Here is a 14575-nt window from a genome sequence, read left to right on the forward strand (position 1 = left end):
AATGATGATCTTCGAAAGAAGAGTTCTTCTTACATTGCCAAGCGTTTACTCTTGTCTACTTATATGCCACAAGTAAAATCTAGCAAGAAGAGCAAGAAAGATTCTTCTTCTAGTAGTAACAATAACAATGTTAAATCCAATATTGTTGCTTCTAGTAGTTCCCTTTATTCCACTAATTATTCTCTTATCCAAGTCACACTTGAGCAAGAAAATAGCTTATTGAAGGGAATCATAGAGAAAGGTGTTTACAAGAGCCTTGCCGGAAGTAAGCAATTTGAGGAAATTGTACGTAAGCAAGGAAGACACTGGAAGAATCAAGGTGTTGGTTTTGAACAAAATTCAATGCCAATGGAGTTGAGTGGGAAGAAGATCAATATCCCAAGAAAAAGTTTGTTCCTCAGCAAGAGAAGTATGACCCCACTTCTTTCAAAGGAACACAAACTCAAGATGATCTTCCACCACAAGACCACAAGCTAAAAAGGCAAGGACAAGCTTCAAGAAGAGATTTATTCATTTGAAGAAGATCCTAAGGCCATGGTCAAGTGGTTCCCAAGACTACATCAAGTTCTACTTCATCAAGTACAACTACAACTTGAAGGATTCCCATCAAGTTGATGTGGATCCCAAAGAAGAAGAACTGAAGAGTTCTTGAGGGTGACTCCGCCAACATACTTCACTCACATTTATTTTGGCAAGGAGAAGTGCGATCAATTTTCATATCTTGCACTAGTTCAAGGAGTCACAAACCCTCTTGTTGGTAAGACAAGGGACAAGGTAACCTAATGCTTTCATGGACATCATTATATGTGTGTTTCACTCTATGTCTATGGATATTCTTGTATGTTCCTTGTGGGGCTAACCCGTGTAGGTATTGAAAGTGCAACTCACTCCAATGGATTGCTCCAAATGATCTACATCAACATTGAGCATCCACATCTTCAACACCTACATGAAGTCACCATCGACAAAACCCAAGGTTAGTTCATCCCTCTAAGGTGGGATATCACATCTAGGGGGAGCTTTGCTCTAAGAATTGAGCTAAAGCAACTCTAATGGTGTGAACACAACAATGCTTTATGTAGAAGGGGTAACCCCACTTGTGCTTAAAGATGAGTATGACCTATGATCAAATGTTCTCATTTGACACCTAAGTCAATATACTCATATATAGATGACCTAGTCACCGCCAATTGCTTGATAGATGCTAGAGTGTATGTGCATGCTTTGCCACATGTTTTATTTGCTATCTTATTGTGTGAGCATGTTGGTTGCATAATTTTCTCCATTCAAGGACATGCATTTGTTGCTTTCATTGTTTGGTTTTTGTTTTTCCAAATGGATGGACAAGAATGCCTAAGTACTCCCTCTAGCTATCTATGTTTTTTATCATCTCAAACTCTATTCATGCTACATCACAAAGTTTAAAAAATCACATTCGGACCCTCCGGGTGAGGAGCACTCGGATCCATCGATCCGTCATGGGCTTAACCTCAAAAACATCTTATTGACTTTCAATCAGACCAACCTCCAACTCAGTCTCACCAAAATCATTAAGTTGATCTAGATTTTATCTAGGTGCAATCGATTAGAACCATTCGGTCACATCGAGTTGCAGTAACTGCTAGCAGTTTTGCATCTCGGTGCCACTGAGTCGTTCCACTCGGTCACACCGACAACGCCTGGGTATATATATTCCCCGCATACCTGTACAGTTGAAAATCACTTCAAACCACACGAGCTCGCATCCCAGCACTGTCGCCCTTGGTCTCCGAATCATCTCCGTCATCGCCAGTGACCTTCTGCCACTCGTCTCCGCCATCGTAAACAGAATCCTCTTCGCCGTTGCTGCCGTAGCAAGTCTGTCACCAAGTTAGGGTACATATTTGACCATTTGTGCTTTCCATTCCTCTGATTCTTGCACAAAGTACATTGCCATTGTTCTTCCCACGTATGATATCAATCAATCCACCAAACTAATTCCTTAGAATAGATTTGATGCAAAAACTTAGGGTTAGGTTTCTACGGAACCCATCTCGGACCGACCGATCTGAGGACTCGGTCAACATGATTGGCCCTGGCCATTGCACAAGTACAACTCGGTCTGACTGAAACTATATGTTTAGACTCTGTTTATGCTTCGGTGTCACCAAGGGAGTCCTGGATAAGGGGGTATCCGGACAGCCGGACTATATACTTTGGCTGGACTGTTGGACCGTGAAGATACAAGACTCAAGACTTCGTCCCGTGTCCGGATGGGACTCTCCTTTGCGTGGAAGGCAAGCTTGGCGATTCAGATGTTAGATCTCCTTCTTTGTAACCGACTTTGTGTAACCCTAGCCTCCTCCGGTGTCCATATAAACCGGAGGGTTTAGTCCATAGGACGACAACAATCATAATCATAGGCTAGCTTCTAGGGTTTAGCCTCTACGATCTCGTGGTAGATCAACTCTTGTAATACTCATATGATCAAGATCAATCAAGCAGGAAGTAGGATATTACCTCCATCGAGAGGGCCCGAACCTAGGTAAAACATCGTGTCCCCTGCCTCCTGTTACCATTAAACTTAGACACACAGTTCGGGACCCCCTACCCGAGATCCGCCGGTTTTGACACCGACATTGGTGCTTTCATTGAGAGTTCCTCTGTGTCATTGCTACAAGGATTGATGGCTCGTCTCGTTGTCAAGGACAACATCACCTCTGGGGGAGCCCTGGCGGTAGGCCAAACACTCTGACTAGGCGGCTTCGTCATGACCTCCCGATCGGCTGCCGCGTCGACGATGACTTCTCGGGTCATAAAAAATAGCCTCCACGTCAATTCGGAACTCGCCGAACAGATGGATCCAATGGAGCTCTCCTCCCTTAATGAGCTCTTGGATCGCATCGCCGCTCTGGGAATCACTACAGACTATGATCGGATTGGGTTTAAACCCGTCCAAAGGGATATTAAAACCCCACCGGTCACCCATGAGATAGCGGTAGTGGAAGAGCCATACATGGATTATCCCTCTACTTTGAGGACGAACTATGTCCGGATTACCAAGCTCCCTGAGCCGGATACCCGTTCGCGGGAGGACGTGACCCAGACCCTGAACTTAGAATCGGGCAACGGGCCAGAAAAATTGGGCAACATCCCGGAGTCAGAGCTGCCAAGACCGGAAGCTCCCCTACCCCTGGATGTCAGATCGGGTCAGAATTCGGACTTAACTATGCCCACTCACCCAGACTTATGCCGTCTTTCCCATATCAGACAAGAGCCCTAAGAGACAGTACATCGCTACTGGGCCAGATTCCTCCTTGTGGTAAACAGGGTCAAGGGCTGTCGCGAGGAAGACGCAATCTCACTTTTCTGCAAAAATTGCACAAACAAAGGGATCCTTAATGCTATAAATCGCCGTGACATAGTACACATTGCTGACTTGGTAGCCATAGTACAGAAGTATTGCGCGATGGAAAGCGCCTGGAAAACCCAAATAGACTTCTGGGATAATCCGACTCTCACTAAACCCTTTGTCTGAACTAAAAGGGCAAACTCTCGTAAGTTACCCGACCCAATTCCCAAAAGCCAAAGCCCGCTCAATGGGCCATGCAAAATTCACAGCACGCCGGATACCATGCCAACGCATAGCCTTAGAGCATGTTGGATACTCCGGAAGGTAGCAAAAAGCAGCAAGGATCTTCTTGTAAACCATAAAGCAGAACAACATCCTGCCGAAGAAGACAATGCGGTACTGATAGTCTTCGAGACTTTCGCCTCAAATAATAGGCGCAAGCGAGCTCATCGAAGTTTCGCTGAAGTCTGCCACATGGCAAAAATAAATCCGTGGAGCGACAATGTTATAACCTTCAGTACCATTGACAAACCTCAATTCCAAACAGTCCGGGCACCAGCCACTTTGGTCCTTAGCCCAATCGTGGAAGACTTTCGGCTCACTAAAGTACTCATGGACGGCGGAAGTGGATTAAACCTGATCTATGAAGAAACCCTCAATAAGATGGAAATTGATAAAAGCCGCATTGAGCAAAGCAGCACGACCTTCAGGGGAATCATCCCTAGTCTGGAAGCACATTGTGCGGGAAAAATCACACTGGATGTGGTATTCGGCACGCCGGAGAATTATAGGTCCGAAGAAATCACATTCCGAGTGGCCCCGTTCAGCAGCGGATACCACGCCCTTTTAGGGCGGGACGCATTTACGAGCTTTCAAGCTATACCCCATTACAGGTACATGAAGCTCAAAATTCCCGGACCCAATGGAATCATCACTCTAGCCAGTGATACGGACATCACACTCCGCGCCAAAAATAAAACTGCCGCACTAGCCCTGGAAGCATTATCCGAAGCCCTAGCGGCCGAAGAACTAACAACACTGCGCGCCACAATGGACAGAGACGACATAATACTCGACAAAAGACCCAAGTCCACCTCATTCAAGCCCGCGGACGAGATAGTCAAATTCCAGGTCCATCCAACAGACCCCACAAAGACAGCTTCCATCGGGACACATTTGAGCCCCACAATGGACGCCGCACTGCGAGACATCTTACGCGAGAATTGGGACATTTTCGCCTGGCATCCTTCAGACATGCCGGGCATCCCACACAGGCTGGCTGAACACAGCCTCAATATACTGAAAGGATACAAGTCAGTTAAATAGACTCTTAGGCGCTTCTCAGAGCCTAAACGGCAAGCCATGGGAGAAGAGCTAGCCAAGCTACTTGAGGCCGGATTCATCAGAGATATAAAACATCCGGATTGGCTGGCAAATCTGGTAGTGGTACCAAAGAAGGACAAATCCTAGCGCCTATGAGTCAATTTCAAAGACCTCAACAAGGCCTGCCCCAAGGATGCCTCCCCCTCCCTCGCATTGAACAAATCATCGACGCCATCGTAGGACACGACGCACTATGTTTCCTCGATGCATACTCCGGATACCATCTAAAGATGGCGGAATCCGACCAAGCCGCAACGGCCTTCATAACGCCATATGGCCCCTTTTGTTTCAACACTATACCTTTTGGGCTAAAAAATGCCGGCGCAACCTATCAACGTATGATTTAGACATGCCTGGAGAAGCAAATCGGCAAAACAGTTGAGGCATACGTTGACGACGTGGTCATAAAAACAAGACACGTCAAAACTTTAATAGATGACTTGACACTCACGTTCGACAACCTCCGAACATACGACATCAAGATCAACTCGGAAAAATGTGTTTTCGGCGTACCCTCCAGGGAAGTTGCTCGGCTTCATCGTTTCCAATAGAGGAATCGAAGCAAATCCGGCAAAAAATCCGAGCTCTGTCGCAGTTGGCTATCCCAACAGACCTCAAGCATATCCAGAAACTAACTGGATGCGTGGCTGCCTTAAGCCACTTTATCTCCCGATTAGGAGAAAAGGCACTACCTCTTTACCGCCTTCTTGGACGCACCGAACACTTCGAGTAGACGGATGCGGCCACGGCCGGACTAGATGAAATAAAGACCCTATTGGCCAACAATCCAGTCCTGACCGTGCAAAATACTGGTGAACCTATGCTATTATACATAGCTGCAACACATTAGGTTGTAAGCGCAGTGCTCGTCATCGAACGAGAAGCAGACGAATACAAGTTCCCGCTCCAAAAGCCGGTATATTACGTGTCCACTGTCCTCACTCCATGCAAATCCCGATACCCACACTATCAAAAGATAGCATACGCGGTCTTCATGGCATCCCGGAAGCTATGACACTACTTTCAAGAGTGTTCGATTACGGTGGCCTCCGAAGTACCACTCAACGACATAATAAACAATCGTGACACCACGGGACGGATTGCTAAATGGGCTATCGATCTCCTTCTGTTCGACATAACATACAAACCACGACGGGCCATTAAGTCACAAGTACTAGCTGACTTTGTCGCCAATGGACAGAAGCCGAACTCCCTAAAGAGTACAGCGCGTACTCCAGTTGGATCATGCAGTTCGACGGCTCTAAAATGCTGGCCGGATTGGGAGCGGGTGTAGTCCTGATATCCCCCACCAGAGCCATGTTCCAATACGTACTCCAAATATTATACAAAGACTCCAACAACACAGCCGAATATGAGGCTCTGTTGCATGGTCTTCGAATGGCAGTCTCTATGGGCATTCAACGCCTAGAAGTGCGCGGGGACTCAAACCTCGCAATATCACAAATAAACGGAGATTTTGATGCCAAGGATCCGAAAATGGCGGCCTACCGTAATGCCGTCCTCAAAATGTCAGCTCGGTTCAAGGGGCTCGAATTCCACCATGTAGCCCGAGAAAACAATCAAGCGACGGATATCCTCGCCCGCATCGGCGCTAAAAGCGACCCCATCCGACCTAATATATTCTTGGAAAGGCTGTTCAAGCCATCCGTGGTATGGGAAGGGGAGTCCGGCAACACCAGTCCGGCTCCGAATACAACCCCAGATTCTGAACCATCTGACGTAATCGGGGGCTCCGCCACCGAAGTAACACCGTCGGCCCATGAAATCATGGCTGTAATCGCCTCGTGGACCGAGCCCTTCTTGGCCTACCTAAATAGGCAGGAGCTCCCCGAGGACCAAAATGAAGCAGGTTGTATTGTGCGACGTTCCAAGGCCTACAAAGTCCATGAGGGAGAGCTCTATAAGAAAAGTGCCACCGGAGTGCTCCAAAGATGAATCCTCGAAGAGGAAGGGTGGTAGCTCTTGGCTGAAATCCATGCCGGACTCGGCGGGCACCATGCTGCGGCTCGGGCACTTGTCAGCAAAGCCTTCCGTACAGGTTTTTATTGGCCGATAGCCCGAGCAGATGCACAGGACCTTGTCCAACATTGCGTCAGTTGCCAGCTCTTCGCCAATCAGAGCCATATGCCCCCTACCGCTCTCCAAACAATCCCCATAAGTTGGCCCTTCACGGTCTGGGGGATGGATATGGTCGGACCTCTTAAAGGGGGAAGCCATAAGAAAAAAATACTTATTGGTCATGGTGGATAAGTTCGCCAAATGGATAGAAGCCAAACCAGTTAAAACGGCCGAATCCGGACCAGTGATAGACTTCATATCAGGTGTTGTACACCGTTACGGTGTCCCCCACAGCATCATCACTGACAATGGCTCAAACTTCACAGCCGATGAAGTGAAAACTTGGTGCGGCAACATGGGCATTAAGCTTGATTACGCCTCCGTCTATCATCCCCAAACAAACGGCCAGGTCGAACATGCAAACGGTCTCATCATGAGCGGCATGAAACCCAGACTAGTGCAATCCTTGAAAGAATTAGACACGCACTGGGTCGAGGAGCTCGACTCTGTACTTTGGGGGCTGCGGACCACGCCGAATCGTACCACTGGATATACACCATTTTTTATGGTGTACAGTGCAGAAGCTGTACTACCCTGTGACATAATCCATGACTCACCCCGCGTGCGCATGTACGAAGAGAAGGAAGCCGAGCTAGATCGGCAGGACAACTTAGATGCCCTAGAGGAGGAGCGCGACGTCGCAAAATCCCATTCCGCATTCTATCAGGAACAGGCTCGAAGGTATCAAAGCAGAGAAGTGCGGGCCAAAACTTATAACGTTGGCGAACTCGTTCTATGCCTACCGGAGAAGAAGAAGGACAAGCTCAAACCCAAGTGGGAGGGTCCTTTCATCATTGATAAAGTTCTAACCGGAGGAGCGTACCGCCTGCGCAATGCATCCGATAACAGACTCGAGCCGAACACATGGAACACGGCCAGATTCCGGAGATTCTACGCCTAGTGTCGAACTCAGTGTTCATCTCCTTACCCCTGCTCTTTTAATTATGTTCTCCCTTTTTCCTTTCTCGCCTTTTTTACCTTCTTCACACAAAGTATTAAATACAGTGCGGATGCTCGGATCAGTCCGGCCGCACTATGTGGGCTCAGCATACCTGGGGGCTTCCTATACGGAAGCTAAATATAATTACTTTTGTGGCTTCCCGCCTACCACATATGCGTCCTTTTTCCATATGTGCCTTTTCTTCATCATTATATGCATCGATATGACTTAAGATTTGGCCATGCTGGGCTGCCTGGCTCTTGTGTTTATGCCCTACGTTCCCGTTAATTCGGCTAGGGCATAAGGGGAGCACCTCTGTGATTGTTACTGCCGGTTCAGCCGGATGTGTACCTCAGACTGGGTGAAGCCGAAAGCTAGCATTCGTAAGGGAATATTCGGTCGGTGAACAAAAGATGTTTCTTTCATTTATTACAATGTGAATCCCCAGATGTTTTGTATCATGCGTTTCTGTTCGCAGTTCAGACATGCACATCGATGCATGCGTACCCAGGGAAAGGAACCCCTAACGGAACTATTCTCCCTGGAAGATGTTTCTTACTACCCATGTAATATAACATAACTAGCTGGGTACCCGCTCAGTTATGTAATACATGTTCAAGCACTTATGACCCCTACGCCTGGATTCCACGCATACCCCGGTTTTACATAACTGAGCGGGTATTCGGATACACCCCAGACTGTCAGATCCGGGGATTAAAGCAAAAAGGTCCGCCATGACAAATGATTTTTAATCCGGCTAGGGACTACATATGTCCATTGAATTACATAGTCACTTGGACTGGCTATATTCTTCCTCTATACTGTCCAACAGGCTATCTAGCCTACAATCCTATTGGGAATACTTTGCGGCTAATGCTACTTGGTCATACACCAGACTTACGGGAATCTCTTTCCCATCTGGCCCCACCGGTCCAACTTCGGCCATATGGTTTGGGTCAGCCTTGGCGTATCGTGTCTTCACCATGGCCCAGGCTTCCCTTGCACCTTGTCGGCAGGCTAATACCTTCCATAACTGGAAGTGCCGCCGTGCTCCTTTGAGCATATCCACGAGCTCACCCATGCCTCCAGGCAGGGAAGCAAATGGCCACAAGGCCTAGGCAATACCCTACATCACCTGCCGAGCTCGTCCGTGCAGTTGTGAGAGATCTTGCAGCAAATCGCCTGCGGACCTTGGCATCTCCTCTTCAGGACGGCCCGTCAACATAACTACAAACATAAATTCTTTTAATACGCTTCCTCACCGAACTGTACTACAGTTCGTTTAAGCACTTACCATAAATGTCACGACGAAGCCTCCGGTTCTCCTTCACGGAGTCCGCAAGCTGAGCTCAAACATCTGCTAATTCAACGCCCAGCCGGATGTTGGCATGTTGGAGATTATTTTTCTCGTGTCTGAACTACATAAGCACACGCTCGCCAGCCTTTAGCTGTCTTTGGAGATGTGACTCACTATCTTTTCCGATCTCCGGATTCTCTCCGGGATTGTCTGCAGAATTTTCTGTTAGATTTATAAAGCAAGCCAAATACTAACTGAGTGAGGCCTTCTGGGATTCCTCTAGTTTGGCAACCGCGGCCCTCAGTTGGGTCTTGCACTCCTCTAGCTCTCGAGACAAATGGGTATTCTTCTCTACAAGAACCTGTGTATACAATGATCCTTAAATCAGTTGTTCCAACTGTTTCAAGTCTCAGGGGCTACTGATATACATGCTTATCAAATTTTCTTACCCGTATATCTTTTGCATACTGGTCCGTCGCTCGGGCGAGTCCATCTTGGGCAGCTTGGATGTATGTGTCTCCTGAATTCAAGGCATTGAATGTCTCTTGGGAAAAGATAACATTTCGAAGTACGGCCCGTCGGCGCCGGTGATTCATGGCGCTCTCTACTTCGGAATTTGTGGTGGAGAGCCTATTTGCATCCTCTGTCGGAGGAAAATTTGGCATCGGCCCCACATCGGCCTCCTCTCTTGAAGCCGGTTCTGGAATCCGGCTGGTGGAGGCTTGATCGGCAGGATCTCAGGATATAGTCCAACGACTACTCTTTCTGCCAGGACACGATGGACGTTGTTACATTCCAAAAATGATAATTACAGAGCAGATTTTAACTATACCTCTGCGACGGCGTTTCGACCCTGATCGCCTTCCTCTTGAGCCTGCCTGGTTCGTATGCCCTTTACTGATGAGCCCCCAGGGGCTCGATGCCGCATTCCAATAGTCGTCTCTACAAAAATAAGATATTTGTGCATAAGGCATGGTATAAAGTACGAATCCTCTTCAGAGGTTAAGGCTTCAGCTTTGCTTACACGCGACGCAAGGAGCGGTCTGGGATAATCGGCGATAATAGCCACCAAGGTGTCGTCACAGTTTGCCTGATAAAATGTCCCGTCAATAAGCTCCATAGACATATCCGGATCTTCTTCAAGTCCGGGGTCGAGGGCCCAACAGGATCCTCTGGCTGCGGAGAGGGGCTGTTGAACTCTTTCACGGCCTTCCTCTATTCCTGTTTAGAAATATCAAGGTAAATGATTGTGATGAAGGGTGCAAGAATGGATAGAGTTGAGTAAAGAGTAACGACTTACCCAGCTTGGGGAGTTGTACATGGAGAATCCATCCCGCGGTTTGATACGGAGGAACTCCTCTTCTTCTCCTTTATATAAATCAGACAGTATTCTTGCTAGAGCAGTGGCGGAATCCGGACCTTTACGACCACAGCCGGTGGCATCGTCTTCCCCGTTGAACTGCCACATGGGCTTCCCCTGATATTGAAGTGGCTGCACCCCCCGCATTATGCATATTGATATAACCTCCACTATTGTCAGTCCAGATTGGACCAGTGTCTTTATCCTGCCCATCAGGAAGTGGACTTTTCTGGAATCTTCCTCCTGGGGGCTCTAAGGGCGCCAACTTTGGTGTTTCTTCAGCGGAGCGTTATTAAACTCAGGAAGTCCCGTCCGGATTGGGTCCAGAAGGGGAATGTCATCTACATAAAACCACTCTGAGGGCCAGCCTTCACATGCCATCTTTGGAGTGCCGAACAGGTATCCAGTCTGGGCGATGCGCCATATTTCGGCTCCGCCCACTTGATATATAGAATCCCCTTGATTATGAGGGACAAGGCAGAATAACTTCTTCCATAACTCAAAGTGAGCCTCGCAGCCCAGGAATAATTCATAGAGGGCAACGTATCCTACGATGTGTAGCACGGAGGCAGGAGTGAAGTTATGCAACTGGAGGCCGTAGAACTCCAGAAGCCCATGGAGGAATGGGTGGATTGGAAACCCGACACCTCTTAGCAAATATGGGATGAGGCATACCTGCTCCCCCTGAGATGGGTTAGGAGATCTCTCCGCTTACGCCCCGCCATTATAGGTGGCTAGTCCGGCTCGGACGGGGACCATGTACGCCGGTGGAAGAAACCCTTGGGTCTGCAACTCTACTAAATGGTTGTGGGGGACAGAACATTTTTCCCAATCACCTGGCTTAGAGCTAAGGGAGCGAGAAGAAGAGTTGCGGCGCCCGGCCATGATGGAATGGTTTTTTCCGGATGCACTCTGTTGAATGCTTGCTTGCGGGAAGAAGGTGAGATTTGGATTTGAGGATCCCCGTCTCTTCAAATAGACGGTTTGCCTGCAGGGTCGGGGTGGCAAATGTAAAAATGCTCCGACTCCTCGTATTCGCTCGACACGTAGAGATGGCCATTATTGAAGCACAGAAGTCGAGGAATACAACATTGATGGGAAGCCAGACACTGTTCGCTACAATAGGTACCCTGGATTCGGAGATGGAACCCGCCTTGGAATGTCGAATACAATCTGCATGCCGGACTCATCGTCATTGAAGACTGGTTCAGGGGCTACTGAGGGAGTCCTGGATAAGGGGGTATCCGGACAGTCGGACTATATACTTTGGCCGGACTATTGGACCGTGAAGATACAAGACTCAAGACTTCGTCCCGTGTCTGGATGGGACTCTCCTTTGCATGGAAGGCAAGCTTGGCGATTCGGATGCTAGATATCCTTCTTTGTAACCGACTCTGTGTAACCCTAGCCTCCTCCGGTGTCTATATAAACTGGAGGGTTTAGTCCATAGGACGATAATAATCATAATCATAGGCTAGCTTCTAGGGTTTAGCCTCTACGATCTCGTGGTAGATCAAATCTTGTAATACTCATATCATCAAGATCAATCAAGCAGGAAGTAGGGTATTACCTTCATCGAGAGGGCCTGAACCTGGGTAAAACATCGTGTCCCTGCCTCCTGCTACCATTAGTTTTAGACGCATAGTTCGGGACCCCCTACCCAAGATCCGCCGGTTTTGACACCGACAGTCACTGAGTTTGTCAAATCGGTAGCTCTGAAATGCTTCCGGCAGAAAACTTGAGTTATGTTTTTATCTCAATATTGTGCAAAACAAATTGTACTTTGTGATGCTCATCTACTCTATCTACACCCAACTATTCACATGGTCAGTTGCAGCATGTCAGAGGGTAGTGATAGTTAGAACAGGTGCGAAGAGTAGCTCAACCTCAGTGAGAGCACTAGTCCCTATAGCAGCCATGATGATGGAAGCAGGAGCACTCCCAGCAATTTGCCTAAGGCAGCTACCAGGACCAGGAAGAAGAGAACATCTGAATCTGAGGATGAAGATTTTTTTGTTGAGGAGGAAGTAACCTCCAAGAAGAAGGTGCTCAAGAAGGAGTATGCGCTGCTACTGCTGCTACCAAGCCTGGAATGGAGAAGAAAGCTCCACCTAGGAGAGCTCTAGTGTCAAAACCCAGAAAAGTGCCAACTCAAGAAACTATGCAGTTCAGTTTGGAACAATCTGGTGATGATGAGGCTACAGGTAAGAAGAATAAGAGATCCAGAACCACTACTGCAATGGTTCTTGGCAAACCTTCCATGTGGGAAGATGAAGAAGAGGAGGAGGATGAGCCAGTTGCACCTCCTGCCAAGACTCAGAAGCTGATGGGGGTGCCATCAGGACTAGGGCTGCTCCATCTAAGCCCAAGTCTGCCCCCAAGCTTTCAGCTCAACCTCAAGCCCCCAAGACAGCTGCACCAAAGATATGAACAACGAATATACATGCTGCTGAAAAGAAGAAGGCCCCAGTGCCTAAAGCTCAAGAAGAGGAAGTGCCACTAGTGCTCAGAAAGCTCAAGCCCAATATCCCTGACCACAATGATGATCATCATGTGGTAGAGAATATGAAGTTAAGAGAGGATGCTGTGGATCATGATGATAGACCTACTACAGACACTTTCCAAAGGGTGCCAAGGGCACAAAGGTCATCAGCAGTGCCTGCTGTCAGAGACTCCAAGACTACCACTTCAGCACCTGTAGCAACTGCCACGGTTGCACCTCCAGTGTCAACCCCTCCACCTCCACAGACTTCGGTCGAAGCATTTGCAGATGCCCTCCTCTCCATGCCATCTGCGCACAACGAAGCAACAAGCCAGAAGACCCCTTCAGGAGCTCCTCGAGATCGTGCCTATAGTGCCTTATAGAACTATATGTTTTCAAACTTTTTGGTAAGTTGTTGCCAAAGCGGGAGAAAGTATATAGATGGCTTCAAGAGAGAGAGTGTTTTGCTTTTTGTTCGTTGGTTTCATTTGCTACTCTTGCTACTTTCGTCGTTTGGTTGTTTGATTCCTATGCTAAAATTTGTGTTATGCTTGTAAGATACTTATGTGATCATGTGTTTGATCATACTATACTTAACGTGGGCTTGCATGTTTATATCCATGAATATTTGTGTGTGATCAAGAACTTGTACCCTTGGTGATGAGTGCATGTTATTTAACTCTTATCATTTGGAGCACTCCACCAAGATGTATGTGACATGGAAGAGTGACCCATGATCCTAATCGATTGTGCATTTTCATTCAAAAGCAAATTTCAAATAAAGCACAAATTTAGGGGGAGCTCTTTCTTATCACATGCTTCTCAAAGCGCTGATTTATTTCATTCATATTATTATTTGTCGAAGCTTTGATCTATATGGTGTCATCAATTACAAAAAAGGGGGAGATTGAAAGTGCAACTAATCCCCAGGCGGTTTTGCTAATTCGTAACAACATATAGCTCATTAAACTAATATCCATTTTTCAAGTTTAATATTTTAGAAAGTTCAATGAATGGCATGGCATGGACTAGAGACGTGGACCCCTCAAAATGCTAAGGACACGTGTTGGCAAAATCTCAAGACTCTTCATTTACATTTTAGTGATCCAAGATCACATTGAGTCCATAGGAAAGCCAATACAATTAAAAGGGGATGAGGTGTTGCTTAATGGTCTACTTGCTTAAAGTGCTTAGTGATATTGCTCCAAAACCCTCAACCACTTTCTCATTTCCAAATATGTCCAAAACTCAAAGTCAAACAAGACCCCATTGAAATCTCTGATCCGGCACCACCGAGTTCATTTGACATAGCCACTGCCAGAAACCCTAGACAATTCGGTCACACTGGTACGAATCTCGATCTCACCGAGATGGCCTTGCAAACTCTCTGTTGCCTGTTGCAACTATTTCGGTCTCACCACAATGTGCGTTTGGTCCCACTGAGTTTGCTTGACATCCTCTCGGTTTCCTTATTGCTTCACTTCGGTCTAACCGAGTTCATGCAATCGGTTCCACCGATTTGATGTTTACCCTAAGCCCTAGCACATCGGTCCCACCGAGTTGTTCTCGTTGGTCCCACCGATATTCCTAACGTTCACATTTTGAACTAAATCGGTCTCACCGAGTTCTTCTATTCGGTCTAA

Source organism: Triticum aestivum, chromosome 7B (assembly GCF_018294505.1).
Source record: "Triticum aestivum cultivar Chinese Spring chromosome 7B, IWGSC CS RefSeq v2.1, whole genome shotgun sequence".
Classification (NCBI taxonomy): domain Eukaryota; kingdom Viridiplantae; phylum Streptophyta; class Magnoliopsida; order Poales; family Poaceae; genus Triticum; species Triticum aestivum.